Here is a 21,638-nt window from a genome sequence, read left to right on the forward strand (position 1 = left end):
TAATATTCAATGATATTAATCAATAAATTAGGACAAACCCTATCCCCACTGGACTCCAGAGTTTAAAGATCTACAATTTTTCTCTGTGAGGCCCCCAAATGTTGTCCCCCAAATCAAGTCGCTCTATAGGAACCAATAAATGAACATTAGGGCTAGCAGGGAGCAGATTTAAGGGGGTGGCCAAGCCCAGCCTCAATTGGCCAGGGCTTTGCCAGGCGTGTCCCGCGCAGCGGGGTGTGAGGCAGCGCTTTGTAGCGCGATGGGGACGCCTCCACCCTCAGCAGGTGTGGGTGATTGGGCACGTAGCACTCTGGGACTCCGAGTCCCACCAGAGTGTGGCCGCTACCAGTGGCAGCAGCGGGATACCCCCGTGATGTCAACAGCTCCTTACGGGAGGCGGATTGCCCCCTAGCTCCCTGATGGTCCTCTCACAAGTGGCAAGCAGTCCGTGTGGCATTTACAACAATCAGCAAACAACCCCCGCTCTGCGAGTCGTGAGGCAGCTCTTTGTAGCGCGATGGGGACGCCTCAGCAGGTGTAGGTGATTGGGCATGTAGCACTCTGGGACTCCGAGTCCCACCAGAGTGTGGCCGCTGAGACCCCGCGATGTCAACAGCTCCTCATGGGAGGAGGATTGCCCCCTAGCTCCCTGATGGTCCTCTCACAAGCAGCAAGCAGTCAGTGTGGCAGGTAAAACAATCAAGAATCATGGGGGAAGGATCACTTGTCCTGCATAACCAGGGTATGCAGGTCGGTATGGGGTGTCTCCCAAGTAAAAGACCCTCATGCACGTGTAAATTAGGATCTCGTAGCGGTATATGTTGTCTTCCCGCTCTTGTTAACACGTGTGTGCATAATCCTTGGGTCAGTATTTATGCAGCCTCCGCCAGGAGGTATTTACCCTTAGTTAAAACAGTAGTGATCGTGAACAATGGGTGATAAGTGCTCAAGGGAAGTTTTAAGATACCCGAACAAACAGACTGAAACTTTAATTGGTCTGGGTTCGAGTAAACTGAATTGAAAAATTGGTGTGCAGCTATGGAATGATAAGGGATTCAAGCGCACTGATATAGTGATTTAAAATGCGATCGACATGTTTCAGCCCTAGTCGCCTATATAGTGTGGAAAAGTCAGCCCATACTGCTACCAATGCCCAGGCTGCTGACGTAAACGCGCCTCTTAGTTCCCATTGCAGATAGTTACCAAATAAAGAGAAGGGCGCTGGAGGCAGGGACACAAGAACAGAGTTTATTACTCATGAGGAGAGCCTGTCATTTCAGACACGAAACAAGGTGTCATCGGGAGGTGCTCTAACAAGTTCTCTGAGGGATCGCCTTTTATACATCACAAACATTCCTTATTACAATAACGACATTGTGAAGCAAGGAAAAGACATCCCGACCCCTCCCTGTTCTGGCGCGATCCAACACATGGCTACAGTACAGGTCCTCACCCCATACAATGGGAGGGGGCTATCACTCAGCTGATTCCTTTGGAATGTGTGTGTCTGATCGGATCTTAGGGGGTGGGGAGGTCATGATCAATAGTAGCTCCTTTGAAGAGGGGCGAGTGCATACAGTGGTGGGCAATGAACTGTATCCTCAGGCGAAGGGGATGACCAGTGGTCCGTGCGGACAAGCGGGCTCAGTGGAGGGGTCATCAAGGGAGGGGTATTCATAAAAAGAAGGGAGGTGATGGTCAGGCGCGGGGTGTGATTCCCAGGGACAGAGTCGCACAGAGAGAGAGGTCTTATGACCCGTACGTGAGAGAGCGGGGGCAGTTAGGTACAGCTGGGGGGGGTTATGTCAGCTGAGGGGAAGGATGCTTCTTCAAGAGGAAATAGGGGGTGGCGCGTGGGTCAAGCAGGAGTGTTATTTTTCAGAGTATGGTCGTGCAGAGGGAGAGGGTTTTATGGTCTATGCATGTGAGAGTGGGGATGTTCAATACACGTGGGAGGGGAGCCGGGGATTTTGGCAAACGGCAGAGGGGTCATGATACCTATAATGGCTGGCGTGTACATGTGTGCATGGGCCTACGCTAGCGAGACGAGGTGGTCAGTGCTTTGCAGTATCCGTTCTGTTCACAGAAAGGGGGTAGGGGGGACGAAAATGAACGCCGCTTATGTACATACTTTTTGTCATTTTTCACAGTCGCCGCTTTTAACATAAGTGAGTTCATTTTCCTACTCTTCCTAGTTGATGGCTGTACATATTGTCGTATGGTGATCAATGAAACGGTGTTTGTCAATATTATACATATAACCAGGAACAGTTGATATGATTGGCAGAAGGCAATACATAGGAATTTACATTTGTTGGATTACTTATACGGGCCTAGCGTTTCGACACACTACACATTACAAATGTTCCGACTTTCTTACAGTTCTAAGTGACCGATAAACATTTTGACAAATTTTTAGAGAACTGGCAGGAGAGGACACTTATGCATTTCAATTCCGCCTTCAATCCTACGCAGTGGGGGGGGGGGGGGGGGGGCGCGTTCATCGGTCACAGTCAGAAGTTGTTACCATGGAGTATGTATGTCAGCATTTCTACTAGGTTTGCATTAAGTCTAGACTTATATTCATGGCATATAAGGAGAGAAGCCAAACTCATATCAACTGCATATTCTAGATTATCATATTTCAAAATCAGTCTGGGGTAGAGACTCGTCTTCCTAACCCGAGTCCTGTCGGCCTTATAACTTCCTTCAGGGTCGGCTAACGCTTGCGAATGGGGGTTACTAACATATAACATCATGAGAGCGGGACGGAGGCTAAAACATTCTTTTCCCAGAGAGTAGTGGTGTAATCAGGGCCATCAGTTATAGTTCGGGGGCGTCAGATATGGAGCTGGGGTTAATCGGGAGAGGTGAGGACGCTTTGGTCATCCATGCTTGGGTGCAGAAGGGTGGGACAATTTCGGGCATTGGGGATTGTGCTTCTAATGAACTTGAAAATAGGTAGCCATTGACCTATAGTCCCCCGATAAAAGGCCAGATTAGGGGACATCAGTCGTCTTACCTGTCCTTTCCCTTTTTGCCAATTCAAGCTACTCAATTTTTACAGAAAGGAGAGGCAGTAATATGGCATGTTGTGATCGTTTTAGTGTCTGTCAATTTTTCCGAACACCTTCGTGTTCTGAAAGGACCCAATTAGACTCGTGCCGGCAGGGCACAATGTTATTACACAAAGGAAGAGGGATCAGGGGGACCCTCGGAGAGAGAGTCGTCCGCATTCTAAACGAGCCATCCGGTACACGTATAACATGTAGAGATGTAGAGAGAGAGAGAGAGAGAGAGAGAGAGAGAGAGAGAGAGAGAGAGAGAGACGTGTACGGTAATAGGTCATTTAGTGCGCTCACAACACAGAACGGCAGGGGTCAGGTAACACGGAAACGCAAACAGAGGGAAGACATAAGCCCATACATTACATACACACAAACTCAGACAAGGGGAGACAGTACGTGTGTTACCATACATTACATACATACAAACTCAGACAAGGGGAGACAGTACGTGTGTTACATACAAAAAGATTCACGACAAAACATGGAACAGTTATTGGCCAAAAAGATCTCTTTCTGCATGCTGCGCATCCTTAGTATCCTATTTATCTATGTGCTGAGCTCTTTTTACCTTTTTTTCCTCCTTTTCCTCTAGTTTGCCATCTTTGCGTGAGTTCTCGGTTGCTAATACTTATACCTCGGTCAGTTGGTCAAGAATTAACCTGGTTGCGTTGCTACTCACGGTGGGATCTTTGAATCATTTTCCCTTTTCTCCCTTTGGCGAAAAAGGTTCTCCAGGCTGAGGCAACGGAGGGCATTAATCGGGAGAACAGTCGGACGGCTTAGCTATACCTATACAGGTGCGAGAAGGAGGTGGTATACGGTTTTAAACATCAGCAACATTCCTAGTCTTCCAGACGGACGGTGCTTAGGTAATCCTTACCCTGGAACTTTCATTGTCCTTTCCCTATCTAGTTAAACGTCATAGTCGTATTATCTGGTGTGCTGGTTCGAGTCATATTCTGTCATATCGTACTAACCAGTCGAGTATCTACGTCAGTCCATCCTCCCAATCACTAGGTTCTGAGGGAGGAACAGTCATGTCTAAGCAAGGGGCTACATCTTACAAAGCTCGTCATGTATAAGCACTATGCTCAAATATCCTACTCCCTTTCCGTCGGTCGTTCGATCATCACTCCTCCATACTTCAGCCGATGTTCCGACGTGACCTGCAGAAGGGAGGAGAAAGGGGGGGGGGGGGGTGGGGCCAACATTCAAAACACATCAGCGCGCATAAATCCGAAAATGGTTTTACTTACCGCATACTCGACCTATCCCCACGGGGTGCATTCTCTACCATCTCGGCGTTTAAGGCCAGAAGGGACCAGTAGTGTTAGAAACATAATCATTGGCGTTCTGCGTATCCGCATGAATCCCTCGAGCGTGGTCTTTTAGATCATGCGCAAGAGTGGTGGTCAGGTGGCATTTCTTCGGTATTGCTTAAGGGCATCTGAAACGTTTTTCCTGTTGCCTGTGGCATATAATGTAATGGCTTAAGCATTGGGCTTTTTAACCTTCAACCTTAATAAAGCTGCTTACATTTTGCTTATATCAGAGACAGTAGTAACACATTCGAAACTCATTAATGCAATCGCTACGGTTGTACTTACGGGCCTACAACCCAGTGGGCCGGCCACAGAGCAGACTGGAGCTGGGCGTGAGGGGAACGAAGTCAGTGGCCATTCATTTCATAATATAAAGTGCGGCAAGTGCAAAAATTGTATCGAAATTCATTGGGAGCAAGCATCATAAATGTCAAAAAGCCAAACTTTCAATAACCATGGTGCGTTTAAAACTTAATATCAATTCATCGTCCAAATGTTCACTCAGTACTGTATTTCATATCAATTCATTGCTTCTAACACATAATTAATACCCACCCTATACCAGTTCATTGTCCTAACACATAATCAATATCCATCCTATATCACTTCATTTTTCCTAACACATAATCAATATCCAACTTATATCACTTCACTGTCCAAACAACTACATACATATCTCAGAACATCAAGGCTTGAGCAATCAGGGTACAACAAGGAGCTGAAAGTTTCATTGTACCGGCGCCATTTTTGGGCGAGGTCAGGCAGGCCCAAGTATAGTCAAAATGTTTCCACCATTTCGTGGTTGGACCAGAACCTCTTTCGGCAGTTCAAGAGTTTGTTTTCGAAAGGGCAACAGAAGGGACTGGCAATGTGAACCATCAGTCAAAAAGTGGGGAGGGAGGCAACAGTTTTTCTACCGGGTCATACTAGCATCCCACCGGAACTGTTCAAGTTGGCGGTCTTGCAGGGTTTTAGTCATTTCAAAACTGAGGTCGGCGATGGCAGGAGTGCGCCGATGTCGCGGTTCCCAACGGGGGACGGGGGCGCCCATGTGGAGGGGTCGGCCCCCCGGCTCTCATAGAATCTTCAAAGTTGAGGAGAAAAAGCACAGGACGTGCACCGGTCCTGGGCCAAGCGCCGCTTTTTGATTGGGACCCTGTTGGTCGAAGCGTTGGGGTGTCGCTGGGAGCCCCCACCTGGGGGGTGGGGGAGGCTCGTTCGCGCCGCCTCCCCCTTCCAGCGACCCCACGCCTTTTCGGCTCCAGCACTTTGGGATGGCCGTACCAGGCAATGAAGAGAGGGGGGGGGTCGGAGGCAGCAAGACATCCCCCCCCCCCCGTTGCCTGCATGGCGCCATCTTCTCTGGACCTTTCGTAACGGCCAAACCAGGCGAGACTATCTGCAACTCTCCAGGATTGTCGCAGCATTGCGCTACCGACCTCCGCTCCGGCGTTGTTTTTCTGACGGCCGGAGCAGGCGATAGAGAGAGGGGGGGGGGGGCGGTCGGAGGCAGAGGCAAGACATCCCCCCCTTCATCATCGCAGCCATCATTGGAGGTGCTGCCGTAACCTGCAACCCTCCACTGTTGTCGCAGAAGGGCGCTGTCCTGCAACCCTCCAGTGTTGTCCAAGCCATAATTGAAGGAAGAAGTGTTGTCGCAGCCATTATTGCCGAAAGAAGTGCTGCCGACAAGGGACCCCTTCGCCTTGGCTCCGGTATTTGATGATGGCCGGATCAGGCAATAGAGGGGGGGGGGGGGTCGGAGGCTGAGGCAAGACATCCCCCCGCCCGTGGCCTGCAGGGCAGCAGAAGAAGGGAAAGGGGAGACCATTACGACTTTCGGGCCGTCCGCCCCACAGCCTCGCCTTCCGATGGCGGCCAGCCAGGCCCTGCTCTGCACGTGTTGAGGCCTCACCTTCCGGATGGGCGTAACCGCGGACCTGTTGCACTTCGGGAGCTTCCGGAATGGGGGCAGGTGTATGCTGATTTGTATCTATTCCATGTTACTGTTATTGGGCGTGGCGGGTGGTGGGATAGACATGTTTGGAGCAGTGAGGGGCGGTGAAGCCTAATCTACCTCGTGTCTGCCTTGGTGTCAAGCTTGTCTTCCCTCGCCATTTTTATGTTTCTTATTGCGGATTATTTCTAACGTTTCTTATTTTATTTTTAGCGAAGTTGATAATTCATCAGTGGCCTACTGATTTCGCTCGACTCTTTTTCTTATATTTTTATGCCATAACCTATTATAAGCTATAGCGACTAGTCCACACTTAATGAACATGTCCTTATTAGGTGTGCCCTCCAGTGGAGCTGGATGGTTCATCTCTAATAAGCGGTCCGGGCTAAACAGGCTACCAATCAGTGGGGAGAAGATGGGCATGACGGATTACAACGGGGACAAAAGTCTGCACTACCTATCTTATCACGGCGGGCAAAGACTAGACAGAATATTTCTATTCTCCGTTGTTTGCAGGCGGTGAATACCTCAAAAGAACCAATCTCGAACAATCAATGTTCGGTCAATCAAATAATCAGTGGGGAGAATAAGTAGGTACGACGTGTTAAAGGTTTGCGTTACCTACCTTTTCGCTACCTGCAAAGAGAGACCTTGTTCTTCCCTCTTTGCAGACAGAGAATCTCCAGACAATAATCCACGAACAACAGTTCGGGAAACAGTGGGGGAGGAAGATAGGCACGACGGATTACAACGGGGACAAAAGTCTGCGTTACCTATCTCTCACTGCTTGCAAAGGGAGAGCCTGTTGTTTCTCCGTTTGCAGACGGTGAATCTCCAGAGGAACCAACAAAAGAGTAATACTAGTATTATCCAAATCAAACAATCATTTCACAATTTGTCGCATTTACGCGACCTTACCCGGACCGGACCGTGTGGGCAGTTCTTCGCCTTCCTCCTTCCAGCGCCAGATCGTTCTCTTACTCCATGATTTTATTGCAGCAGTCCTGTGGGATCCCAGTCAGGACAGTAGGTCACTCGAGAGAGGTCCGTTCGGAATCGGTGAAGTTCATTCAATCAGCAGCCGGACGAGGGTCCTCTCAAGGCAGGTATACTCCGATTGTTTTAGATGTTCACCCCATCGTCTGGACCTCTCTTACCGGACCTTATGTCGCTGATGGGCCCCGCGTTGGGACGCCAATTGTGGAAAAGTCAGCCCATACTGCTACCAATGCCCAGGCTGCTGACGCAAACGCGCCTCTTAGTTCCCATTGCAGATAGTTACCAAATAAAGAGACGGGCGCTGGAGGCAGGGACACAAGAACAGAGTTTATTACTCATGAGGAGAGCCTGTCATTTCAGACACGAAACAAGGTGTCATCGGGAGGTGCTCTAACAAGTTCTCTGAGGCATCGCCTTTTATACATCACAAACATTCCTTATTACAATAACGACATTGTGAAGCAAGGAAAAGACATCCCGACCCCTCCCTGTTCTGGCGCGATCCAACACATGGCTACAGTACAGGTCCTCACCCCATACAATGGGAGGGGGCTATCACTCAGCTGATTCCTTTGGAATGTGTGTGTCTGATCGGATCTTAGGGGGTGGGGAGGTCATGATCAATAGTAGCTCCTTTGAAGAGGGGCGAGTGCATACAGTGGTGGGCAATGAACTGTATCCTCAGGCGAAGGGGATGACCAGTGGTCCGTGCGGACAATCGGGCTCAGTGGAGGGGTCATCAAGGGAGGGGTATTCATAAAAAGAAGGGAGGTGATGGTCAGGCGCGGGGTGTGATTCCCAGGGACAGAGTCGCACAGAGAGAGAGGTCTTATGACCCGTACGTGAGAGAGCGGGGGCAGTTAGGTACAGCTGGGGGGGGTTATGTCAGCTGAGGGGAAGGATGCTTCTTCAAGAGGAAATAGGGGGTGGCGCGTGGGTCAAGCAGGAGTGTTATTTTTCAGAGTAGGGTCGCGCAGAGGGAGAGGGTTTTATGGTCTATGCATGTGAGAGTGGGGATGTTCAATACACGTGGGAGGGGAGCCGGGGATTTTGGCAAACGGCAGAGGGGTCATGATACCTATAATGGCTGGCGTGTACATGTGTGCATGGGCCTACGCTAGCGAGACGAGGTGGTCAGTGCTTTGCAGTATCCATTCTGTTCACAGAAAGGGGGTAGGGGGGACGAAAATGAACGCCGCTTATGTACATACTTTTTGTCATTTTTCACAATAGGTCAGTGGGCTTTCTTCAGGACCAGTGCAGGGTAGTGAAAAAAGTGAAAAAATAGGTAATTTTGACCTGTTTCTTCAGTAAATGGGTGGTTGCATTGTACCTGTAAGGAAAACATATACGTCCAAACATATAGGGAGAGGGGAGGTGGGAAGACACAGTTATGTACAAATAGTACAAATATCAAAATCAAGTAGATTTTGTAAAATACCTAAAAATGGCAATACTTTACACAGATTCACACTCATATGGGGTGTCGACTCGCTCATCCTCATGCTTATGGTGGTTATTTCATGCTGTGAAGGGGGTATATAAAGTTCAGGTAAGTTTGTTCCAGTGCCAGTGCGATACTGATATGGTGTTATATTAACCACTTTCATCCTAGTGAATTCTGGTAGGTTTGTTAAGGAACAGTGTAAATTGATGTGATTCTAACCACTCTCATTCTCGGTGAGCTATTAAGTGTCTATACATTCTCATGTTGTTCTGAACCATTATCGTGAGTGGTCGAGTGAACCATGCTCCAAAGGTGCAATTATGGTGGCTTAGCCTATTTTGTATCCAAAAGTTACTATATTAAGATTTACGTGCTTCTCGGGGGAGGATGCACGCTTTATGGGTGTATTGGTTGCCCCTTTGGCGTAGTTTGCCATACTTTGATTGGTGCGGGCACGATAATCGCTATCAATGCTAGTCTACATGCGGGTGTGCGTGAGGGATCTGGATTAACGATTATGGAGTTGCTCGATGTCAATGCTTGTTTTTGAGCGAGTGCAAGTGGAGGATAAGGTTTATCGTAAACAGCGGTTATAGACTACTCTAGCTCGTTAGTAGGAGCGGGTGTTTCATGTGTATCGATCTTCCTGTTACACTTATGTGAAGGAAAAGGGTGGCGGCAATAGCGGCACAACGTGCTTCTTGAAGTGACAATCGGCACTTCTTTGGGTCGGCGGCAATGAAGGGAGCGCCTCACTATGGGGAATAATGGAAAATACCATTTTGAGGATTTTATTATACTTGCGGTTATGTCGATGTCCATACGTGGCCCGGAGACGCTACCTGGGGCTGTTCTCCTTCAGCGCAGCTTGTGCTGTCTCTGCCTATCTCGACCCGGATATGCTCACGGGTTTGTTTCCTAGGTTATTTGTACACTCTTGGAAGACAGCGAGGAGTTACTCGCATAATGATGAAAGGAAAACGAAGAGTTGTGAAATATACATTGTTGGATGTCAATAAACATGAGTATATTCTCATAAAATTACATGTAAGGTTAGGTGTGTAATTAACCTAATTCAAGTGGTTTTGTGGTGAGGCAGAGAATAAGTAACTTAATTGGGCTGCTTCCAAAATGTGAACTTATTCCATGAATCCACATGTGGATTTCGATATTGCTTGGTTATGGGATTACTGCAGTGAGGTGTGCTGCGAAACGGTATTTGGTGGTTCTGGAATGTATTTGGAACATTACACTGGTTATCAGAGTTGTGGTGGTTTTACACAAGTCAAGTCAAGTCAAGTCAGGAATTTATATAGCGCACTACATACCCAGAGGGTTTCAAGGCGCTTAGGAAGGGGAGGAGGATTACTTGTCAAATATCCATGTTTTAAGTTGCTTTCTGAATGCTAGGTGGTTCTGGGTAAGGCGAAGGTGAGTGGGGAGTGAGTTCCATGTTTTAGCAGCCAGGTATGAGAAGGATCTGCCTCCCATGGTGGTCTTGTTGATGCGAGGTACAGTGGCCAGGGCTTGGCTGGAAGAACGTAGTTGGCGGGCGGGGGTGTAGAAGGACAGTCGTGAGTTGAGGCATTCTGGTCCGATGTCGTAGAGTGATTTGTGTGCGTGGGTTAGCAGTCGGAAAGTGATTCTCTTATTGACGGGTAGCCAGTGGAGGTCTTTCAGGTGACCAGAGATGTGTTCGTTGCGTGGGATGTCTAATATGATCCTGGCTGAGGCGTTTTGGATTCGTTGGAGTTTTTTCTGGAGTTTAGCGGTGGTACCTGCGTAGAGGGTGTTTCCGTAGTCCAGTCGGCTCGTGACCAGAGCATGGGTGACAGTTTTCCTGGTTTCGGTGGGGATCCAGCGAAATGTTTTTTTGAGCATGCGAAGAATGTTGAAGCAGGATGAGGATACGGCGCTGACTTGTCTGTTCATTGAGAGTGAAGAATCCAGGATGACGCCTAGGTTCCGTGCGTGGTCTGTCGGGATGGGTGCTTTTCCAAGGGCTTCCGGCCACCAAGAGTCATCCCATGCAGAGGGGGATGTACCTAAGATGAGGACTTCTGTTTTATCTGAGTTCAGTTTCAGACGGCTGTGTTTCATCCATTCGGCAACTTCTTTCATTCCTTCGTGTAGGTTAGTTTTGGCGGTGCTGGGGTCATTGGTGAGAGAAAGGATTAGTTGAGTGTCATCCGCGTAAGAGATGATGTTGAGGTTGTGTTGGCGGGCGATGGCCGCGAGGGGGCTCATGTATACGTTGAAGAGGGTGGGGCTGAGTGAGGACCCTTGGGGTACGCCACAGATGACTTCAGTGGCCTCGGACTTGAATGGTGGAAGGCGGACTCTCTGCGTTCTTCCGGTGAGGAACGAGGTGATCCATTCAAGTGCTTTTCCTTGTATTCCGATGTTACTGAGGCGTTGTAAAAGGGTGCTGTGGCAGACTGTGTCGAATGCTGCAGAGAGGTCGAGGAGGATGAGGGCGACTGTGTCTCCATTGTCCAGTAGAGTTCGAATGTCGTCTGTTGCTGCGATGAGGGCGGTCTCGGTGCTGTGTTTTGCTCGGAAGCCAGATTGTGAGGAGTCGAGGGATTTGTTGGCTTCGAGGAAAGCGGCGAGTTGGTTGTTGACAGCTTTCTCGATTACTTTGGCCGGGAATGGAAGGAGCGAAATGGGGCGGTAATTTTTGAGTTCGGTGGGGTCCGCTGTGGGTTTTTTCAGAAGGGCGGTGAGTTCGGCGTGTTTCCAGTTTTCCGGGAAGGTGGCGGAGTTGAAGGAGCAGTTGATGACGTCTCGGAGGTGCGGTGCTATGACGGAGTCTGCTTTGTTGAAGATGTGGTGAGGACATGGGTCTGTGGGGGATCCTGAGTGGATGGAGTTCATCAGGCGGATGGTGTCCTCAGTGGAGATTGGGTTCCAGTCATTAAGGGTGTTCACGGGGGGAGAGTGTTCAGCAAATGGTTGGGTGGGTTGGTCTCCGGGTTGGTTGTCGAAGCTGTTGTGGATGTCTGCAATCTTGTTGTGGAAGAATGAGGCTAGGGAGTCGCAGAGGGCTTGAGAGGGGGTGATGTCGTTGGAGTTGGCCGAGGGATTGGAAAATTCCTTGACGATGTTGAAAAGTTCCTTGCTATTGTGGGCGTTGTTGTCAAGTCGATCCTTGAATGCTGTTTTCTTGGCCTTTCGGATAAGTTGGTGGTGAGTGCGGGTGGCGTTTTTGAAGGCGTCCTTGGTGCTAGTGGTTGGGTCTTTTTTCCAGGCCTTTTCAAGGGAGCGGCAGAGTTTCTTGGACTTCTTAAGATCATCGTTGAACCATGAGGCCTTCTTGTTGCCAGGTTTGCTTTGACGTTTTTTCAGTGGTGCTAAGGTGTTGGCGGTGTTGGATAACCATAGGGTGAAGTTGGCGGCGGCTTGGTCTGGGTTAGAAGAGTGGGCTGGGGTGTTTAGAAGGAGCGATGAGGAGATCTGGTCGGTGGTGATTTTGTTCCAGCCGCTCTTTACATATGGCAAAAGATGGAGTCACAAGGGTGGGGTGGTCCAGATGATGATATTGTTACTCTGAGTACAGTGGGGCTCGTGCTCCTGGACTGTACTACACCTATTATCTGTTTAAACTCAACCAGGGAATGCTGTCGTTTAAGCCTGTGGTGTCCGTTTTGAGACGGTGTATCCAGCGTTGCTCTTTCTCAAAAAGAATATTAGCTGCATTCCTGTCTATTACGTCAAGAGTCTCTAGGATGACCCATTGTAGATCAGAAGTTGAATGTCCCAATTCTACATAATGGGTTGACATTTTTGTAGTCATTTTTTTGCAGTTGACATTACTGCGATGTTCACATAGTCTCTGTTTAGCTTTACGGCACGTCATGCCGACGTACCGCATCTAGCACGGGCAGGTAATCATATAGATTACGTGGCTTGTGTTGCAGTTGGTGTGTCGTCTCATCCTCCATTTGAGGTCTGGTAGTAGTTGCAGTTCCTTTGTTGGTTTTGTAAGGGTGCAAACTGAACAGGCACCGCATGGGTAGTGTCCTGTTACTGGTTGATTATCCCACAGGCCAGGTTTGTCTTTCAGTTGCTTGGGGGGAGGTCTGGTGTGGACTAACAGGTCCTTCAGGTTCCGGCTCCTTTTGTTAGCGAACCTCGGTTTCGGACAATTGAGGGAATTTGATGTAAGGATCCTCCAATTTTTGTTTATGATCTTTTTGATGTTATTGGTCACCGGGCTATAGGTCGTGACGCAAGTGATTATATTTTCTTGTGGCTTCTGTGTTGTCTCTAAAAGGGCTTCTCTCGGTCAATTGAAAGCGGGCTCGCAATCAACCAAGAGAAGCCCTTTTAGAGACAACACAGAAGCCACAAGAAAATATAATCACTTGCGTCACGACCTATAGCCCGGTGACCAATAACATCAAAAAGATCATAAACAAAAATTGGAGGATCCTTACATCAAATTCCCTCAATTGTCCGAAACCGAGGTTCGCTAACAAAAGGAGCCGGAACCTGAAGGACCTGTTAGTCCACACCAGACCTCCCCCCAAGCAACTGAAAGACAAACCTGGCCTGTGGGATAATCAACCAGTAACAGGACACTACCCATGCGGTGCCTGTTCAGTTTGCAACCTTACAAAACCAACAAAGGAACTGCAACTACTACCAGACCCTCAAATAGAGGATGAGACGACACACCAACTGCAACACAAGCCACGTAATCTATATGATTTCCTGCCCGTGCCAGATGTGGTACGTCGGCATGACGTGCCGTAAAGCTAAACAGAGACTATGTGAACATCGCAGTAATGTCAACTGCAAAAAAAGGACTACAAAAATGTCAACCCATTATTTAGAATTGGGACATTCAACTTCTGATCTACAATGGGTCATCCTACAGACTCTTGACGTAATAGACTGGAATGCAGCTAAGATTCTTTTTGAGAAAGAGCAACACTGGATACACCGTCTCAAAACGGACACCACAGGCTTAAACGACAGCATTCCCTGCTTGAGTTTAAACAGATAATAGGTGTAGTACCGTCCAGGAGCACGAACCCCACTGTACTCAGAGTAACAATATCATCACCTGGACCACCCCACCCTTGTGACTCCATCTTTTGCCATATGTGCAATATTACAACCAGTGACAAAGAGCGGCCTCCTAACCACTGAATTCTGTGTAAAACTACCACAACTCTGATAACCAGTGTAATGTTCCAAATACATGCCAGAACCACCAAATACCGTTTCGCAGCACACCTCACTGCAGTAATCCCATAACCAAGCAATATCGATGTCCACATGTGGATTCATGGAATAAGTTCACATTTTGGAAGCAGCCCAATTAAGGTATTTATTCTCTGCCTCACCACAAAACCACTTGAATTAGGTTAATTACACACCTAACCTTACATGTAATTTTATGAGAATATACTCATGTTTATTGACATCCAACAATGTATATTTCACAACTCTTCGTTTTCCTTTCATTATTATGCGAGTAACTCCTCGCTGTCTTCCAAGAGCGTACAAATAACCTAGGAAACTAACCCGTGAGCATATCCGGGTCGAGATAGGCAGAGACAGCACACGTTGCGCTGAAGGAGAACAGCCCCAGGTAGCGTCTCCGGGCCACGCATGGACATCGACATAACCGCAAGTATAATAAAATCCTCAAAACGGTATTTTCCATTATTCCCCGCAGTGAGGCGCTCCCTTCATTGCCGCCGACCTGAAGAAGTGCCGATTGTCACTTCAAGAGGTACGTCGTGCCGCTATTGCCGCCACCCCTTTCCTTCACATAAGTGTAACAGGAAGATCGATACACATGACACACCTGCTCCTACTAACGAGCTAGAGTAGTCTATAACCGCTGTTTACGATAAACCTTATCCTCCACTTGCACTCGCTCAAAAACAAGCATTGACAGCGAGCGACGCCATAAACGTTAATCCAGATCCCTCACGCACACCCGCATGTAGACTAGCATTGATAGCGATTATCGTGCCCGTACCAATCAATGTATGGCAAACTACGCCAAAGGGGCAACCAATACCCCCATAAAGCGTGCATCCTCCCCCGAGAAGCGCGTAAATCTTAATATAGTAACTTTTGGATACAAAATAGGCTAAGCCACCATAATTGCACCTTCGGAGCATGGTTTACTCTACCACTCATGATAATGGTTTTCTCAGAACAACATGAGAATGTATAGACACATAATAGCTCACCGAGAATGAGAGTGGTTAGAATCACATCAATTTACACTGTTCCTTAACGAACCTACCAGAATTCACTAGGATGAAAGTGGTCAATATAACACCATATCAGAATCGCACTGGCACTGGAACAAACTTACCTGAACTTTATATACCCCCTTCATAGCATGAAATAACCACCATAAGCATGAGGATGAGAGAGTCGACACCCCATATGAGTGTGAATCTGTGTAAAGTATTGCCATTTTTTAGGTGTTTTACAAAATCTACTTGATTTTGATATTTGTACTATTTGTACATAACTGTGTCTTCCCACCTCCCCTCTCCCTATATGTTTTGTACGTATATGTTTTCCTTACAGGTACAATGCGACCTCCCATTTACTCAAGAAACAGGTCATAATTACCTATTTTTTCACTTTTTTCACTACCCTGCACTGGTCCTGAAGAAAGCCCACTGACCTATATAGGCGACTAGGGCTGAAACATGTCGACCGTATTTTAAATCACTATATCAGTGCGCTTGAATCCCTTATCATTCCATAGCTGCACACCAATTTTTCAATTCAGTTTACTCGAACCCAGACCAATTAAAGTTTCAGTCTGTTTGTTCGGGTATCTTAAAACTTCCCTTGAGCACTTATCACCCATTGTTCACGATCACTACTGTTTTAACTAGGGGTAAATACCTCCTGGTGGAGGCTGCATAAATACTGACCCAAGGATTGTACACACACGTGTTAACAAGAGCGGGGAGACAACATATACCGCTACGAGATCCTAATTTACACGTGCATGAGGGTCTATTACTTGGGAGACACCCCATACCGACCTGCATACCCTGGTAATGCAGGACAAGTGATCCTTCCCCCATGATTCTTGAATAATCAACAGGAGACTGAATGGATCAGCACTCTTCCTCCCCCCATTTATTGATTGAGGTAAAACAATCAGCAAACAACCCCCCTACGTACGTGAGGGAGTCCCTATGTTTATATGAGGCAGGCAGACGGTGTTCGCCTGAACCCCAGTCCCTCTGCCTGCCTTTTGTTTCTCTGCTTCCAACACTTTCCTTACTGTTGCAGTCACTGAAGTGGGAATAGTAATTTTTACCCTTCGCTATCCAGCACTTTTCCTACTGTTGCACTTGGAATAGTAATTTTTACCCCTCCGCTATCCATCAATTTCCCTGCTGTTGCACCTACTGGAGTGGGAACAGTAAATTTTACCCCTCTGCCATACAGCACTTTCCCTACTGTTGCACTCATTGGAGTGGGAATAGTAATGTTTACCCCTCCGCTATCCAACCCTGTCCCTACTGTTGCACTCACTGGAGTGGGAATAGTAATTTTTACCCCTCTGCCATCCAGCACTTTCCCTACTATTGCACTTATTGGAGTGGGAATAGTAATTTTTACCCCTTCGCTATACAGCACTTTCCCATCTGTTGCACTCTCTGGAGTGGGAATAGTAATTTTTACTCCTCCCCTATCCAGCACATTCCCTACGGTTGCACTCACTGCAGTGGGAATAGTAATTACTCATCCGCTATTCAGCACTTTCCCTACTGTTGCACTCACTGGAGTGGAAATAGTAATTTTTACCCTTCCGCTATCCAGCACTTTCCCTACTGTTGCCGTCACCGGAGTAGGAATAGTAATTTTTACCCTTACGCTATCCAGCACTTTCCCTACTGTTGCCCTCACTGGAGTAGGAATAGTAATTTTTACCCTTCCGCTATCCAGCACTTTCCCTACTGTTGCCCTCACTGGAGTGGGAATAGATATTTTTACCCCTCCGCTATTCAATACTTTCCTTATTGTTGCACTCCCCAGAATGGGAATAATAATTTTACCCCTCTGCTATCCAGCACTTTCCCTACTGTTATACTCACTGGAGTGGGAATAGTACTTTTTACCCCTCCGATATCTAATACTTTCTCTACTGTTGCACTCGCTGGAGTGGAAATAGTAATTTTTACTCCCCTGCTATCCAACAATTTCCCTACTGTTGTATTTATTAAATTGCAAAATGTATCTTTTAATTTTTTCATAGTTAACTGTTTGAATTAATTATAAAATGTTTTTTTTTCAAATTTAAATCATTGATATATGTATATATTTAATTTCTATATAATTTAAAAGTTTAAATATGAAATAAAGATAATAGTTAAGTAAATATAGGTATATGTATAAATTATTATGTTTGTTTGTTTACATTTTTTAAATTACGTTTATTTGTTATATTTAGTTAAAATGTATATTAAATTTGATTAATCTTTTTAAAAATAATAATAATATTTGATACACTTTATTTTATGTTATATATATTTTTAAGTCGATATTTTGTACATCTATATTTTCTACTTCAATATTTTTGAGTTGATATTTTTGTACTTCCCTGTTTAAGTGCAGGGAGTCGCTATTGTTGCATTCTATATTTTTCATCGATATTTTTGTCATCGATATTTTGTCAGTGATCCATGTGTACTTAAGAATGTATGACCTTACAGCACAAACATTTACAACGCATGCCTTTACAACACAGTTTTTACATCGCAACATCCATTACAATGCATGATTTTACATCGCATGCCATCACAACGCATTTTAGAAACTACATTTACAATGCATTTTGTTACAACGCATATCATTACAACACATATTACTTTTAGGGCAACAGTAGGGTAAGTGTTGTATAGTGTATGGGTAAAAATTACTATTCCCACTCCAGTGAGTGCAACAGTAGGGCAAGTGTTGGATAGTGTAGGGATAAAAATTACTATTCCCACTCCAGTGAGTGCAACAGTAGGGTAAGTGTTGTATAGTGTAGGGGTAAACATTACTATTCCCCATTACATACCTTATGTTACGTTGTAATGGCATGCGTTGTAGTGACATGCATTGTAATGACATGCATTGTAGTGACCTGTGATGTAATGGCTGCATTGTAATGGCATGCAATGTAAAGGATGTTGCATTGTAATGACTGCGTTGTAAAGGTAGTGCGATGTAAGACTGCGTTGTAAAGGTTGTTTCCTGTACTTAGTTGATGCTTAGGTATAGTTTCTGTTGTCCTTGTGTGAAGACATGTCTTAAGATGGGTGGCGGGTTGATGTTTATCATGTCATGCTAAATGTGAGGAGTAAGGAAATTAGGTTAAGGTAGTTTTGGAGAATATGTAGGATAAGATAGTGTAGGTTAGGTTAGATTATTTGGTTAGTGTAGGGTAGGGTTGGGTAGGTAGTTTTTTATTATTTTGAGCTTTCTATTGACATTCAATATCATTGTTTGCTACATACATATCTACATCATGATTTACAGTGTGTAAGTTAGCATGTGTGCTCAAGTAATGTTATGTGCCTGCATTTGTCTTTACTAGTTGTGTTTGTCAACATGTGTGAGTAGGTGTCTTACCTATGGACAGAGATATGTCAGGTTGGCAATGGCTTTACACAGTTGAGTAGTGCACGTGGCAATCATGATGGAAATGGTACATAGAGCAACTCGTGTTCACATACTATATCTCTGTGTGGGTACATCATGTGACATGTTTTGGAGGGATGTTGTGGTCAAAATATTTGCCCAACTAATAGGTTTTTGTACTCATACACTGATGGCTGTCCTATATCCACTCACATTTGCAGCATTTACACGTCAGACCAAAGTTGTTTGCTTGCTTGTATCCATGGGTAGACCCGGCACTTGAGGGGTGACATTATTCCAACCTTGAGTAACCACTTGCTAGTCAACACACACATAGAGTTCACCAGATATGTTACACTCTTACTGCCTAGTATTGTCCCTGACTCCAAAAAACACATGTTCCTTTGACAGGTAGTTTGCTCAGAGAATGCTCAATGGTCAACTTGGTCCTGACTCCAACAGATAGACAACACACAGGTAGCACTAAGTGCATTTATTTAAATGTGCGAGTGATGAAGCATCGCACAGGTAAAGTTAATTTGACAACAACCCCATAATATGTTTTGAACCAGTGAATGCCCAGATGGAGTCCAAGTGGGGAAGATTGCATGGGACATGTGGAGGAGAGGAGTGCTTCAGTGAGGAGGATGACCCCAGTGTCATTAGGGAAGATAGGCCATACTGATAGTTTACAAATGGTCAAGGTGTACAGGACAAAGCTAAAATGAGGACAGAGGCAGCTGATTTTCCCTGGCATGTTTATAAGCACTGGGCAAAGGAGAAACTGGGTATTTGGCACAGATAAATGCCACAGGACACTTGATTGTAGAAAGTAGGTGCCATACGCATCTTCCTCCTTTGATGTGTGCAGTGTCTCCCGTGAGGGTGGTGTTGTAGGTGTGGCAGCCAAGGGAGGCGCATACACATCAGAGGCAGAATATGTGGATCCCGTGCCTGCAGCATTCATCTGTGCCAACACTTGAGGCGGCACAGCAATGAGTAGGATTGCTGGTTTTGCAACACAGCAGCATAGTCGCGGTGGTAGGCAACCATGGCAAAAAAGTGGTAGTCATGCTTTGGCTCCATGGACTCCAAGATAGTTCTCATTGCTCCTGGCTGGTTGGCCACCTCGCTGGTGCCACCTTGGCAGGGTATTCATGCCTCTTCCTCATAACTCCATAACTCCAACTTCATGCTTCTGCCTCATAACTCCAAAGATTTCCACCAGGGACTGCTGAAGGCCATGGAGCAGAGAGCAGGTGCATCTGATGGCAGCAGTGTAGTCCCTATTGCAACTGAGGCACCCACAGACTCCCTCTAGGTTGACCGTCACAGTCTACATCCCCGCTCCCACCTGCTCTACCAACTCCCATTGTGCTCCTACCACAGTATGTTGGAAGGTAATCTGTGGGTCCTCAGAGTCCTGGGGTTTGGTTGGGTGGCAGGTGGTGCCAGCTGTCGAGGTATGTGGAGACCCCACGACGCTGTTGACTCTCCCTGTGTCCGGAGATGGTATCCCAATGGAATGCCGGAGTTCTTGGAGGGTTTCCTAGTCGTCACAGTCTACATCCCCGCTCGCACCTGCTCTAACAACTCCCATTGTGCTCCTACCGCAGTATGTTGTAAGGTAATCTGTGGGTCCTCAGAGTCCTGGGGCTTGGTTGGGTGGCAGGTGGTGCCAGCTGTCGAGGTATGTGGATACCCCACGACGCTGTTGACTCTCCCTGTGTCCGGAGATGGTGTCCCAATGGAATGCCAGAGTTCTTGGAGGGTTTCCTAGTCGATGGCTTGCAGGTTGTCATCATCCCCATCATCGCTGAAGTCCAAGTGAGGGTTCATCCCCTGTAATGAGATAGAGAAATGCTATGGCTGATCTTTCTTAGATGTGGACATGAGTAATCTAGTTGACAATCAAGGTGCAATACATTTCACTTTCAGTTCCTCATTGATGCATAGGACACCTATTATGCAAGAGTATGGATGGCAAATAGCACTGTATTTTCCTTTCAGATGACTGGATCTGAGCATTGTTCTCCCTACCACTTTGTTCCTACTCTGAGCGGATGGGCCCTGTCACACTAGTCAGGTTATGATCACTGACGTTCAACCCATTTCATCAGGACCAGAGTTGGTTATCTGCAGAGTTTCACACATCGTTTTGGTCAGACACATGCACTTGTATTTGTATATGCATCCCCTGATTGTTCCCAATTTGGTCCTGGTACAACAGAATTGTTTGCATAGACGCACGGCACCATTTCACTGTAAATATGCCCCATGGTCTTCTGGTGGACATCACTTGCAATCACCCCCACACCCAGTCCTACTTGGTACATGAGAGGAGTTCAGGTGGTCCCTACCAGGGCAGCTGCCACCTGTGTGCTCTGAGCCTGCATGCCAGGACAGCTGAGTACAATATAGTTTAATCTAGGCTACTATGGACGTGGCTCTTGAAATGTTCCTATGTGTAGGTACTACCTATGACCCACATATCCCCCATCCTTCAGGGGGGTTGTTTCTCCTAGGAGAAACCAATTTTATGCTATGAATTTGCAGGCTAGGTTAATGTGCATGGGAACAGGTGAGACAGAGGGCATATTTCATGAACTTGTGGTGCAGCGCATACCATCTTGCTACGCCAAGCTGTTTGATTAAGAAAGTGCAGGGTTGCGCTGTGGTTACATCAATACAACGCATCCCTATGCTTTCCTCTATGCTAGTGAACAATCATCTGGCTAGCACCAACGCAGGTGCCTACTTCGGCGGATGTCTGCTATTTCTGCACCGATGTTGGCAGAAAAGACAAGAATGTGCTGTATCTTGTATGGCACATTCCTGCCCTTTTCTTTTGACGCAGGCTAGCACAGCTAGAAGGTTTGCAGAGCTGCTCTCCACCAATATTTTATCAAAATGCCCATAAGCCTTCCATTTATGTAATTTTTAACCATAGATGACCCAGCATACGGCTCTTTTGCATGCAGACAGTGCCGCAGACATAGCTACCTGCGCTGCCTGACATTACTTAGTTACCCACATTGCTCCTTGTTGCAACTTACCCTGTTGGTATTGTAGTTCATCATAGCCAGCACTGTCCTGTCCCGCAACTCCAACAATTGACTCCTCAGAGATGACAGCGAACACCTGCTCCTCTAAGGGATCGAGCTCCTCCTGGGGCGCTAGACTGTTACCTCCAGTCTGCAATGCTGCCTTGAGATGGC

The 21,638-nt window shown here is 46.7% G+C and overlaps 1 pseudogene; it reads left to right on the plus strand.

The window, feature by feature from the left end:
• The window catches only part of LOC147707875 (uncharacterized), a 51,864-nt pseudogene that overhangs the window by 11,428 nt on the left and 18,798 nt on the right, over positions 1–21,638 (plus strand).

Source organism: Lissotriton vulgaris, chromosome 6, assembly GCF_964263255.1.
Source record: "Lissotriton vulgaris chromosome 6, aLisVul1.2, whole genome shotgun sequence".
NCBI lineage: Eukaryota > Metazoa > Chordata > Amphibia > Caudata > Salamandridae > Lissotriton > Lissotriton vulgaris.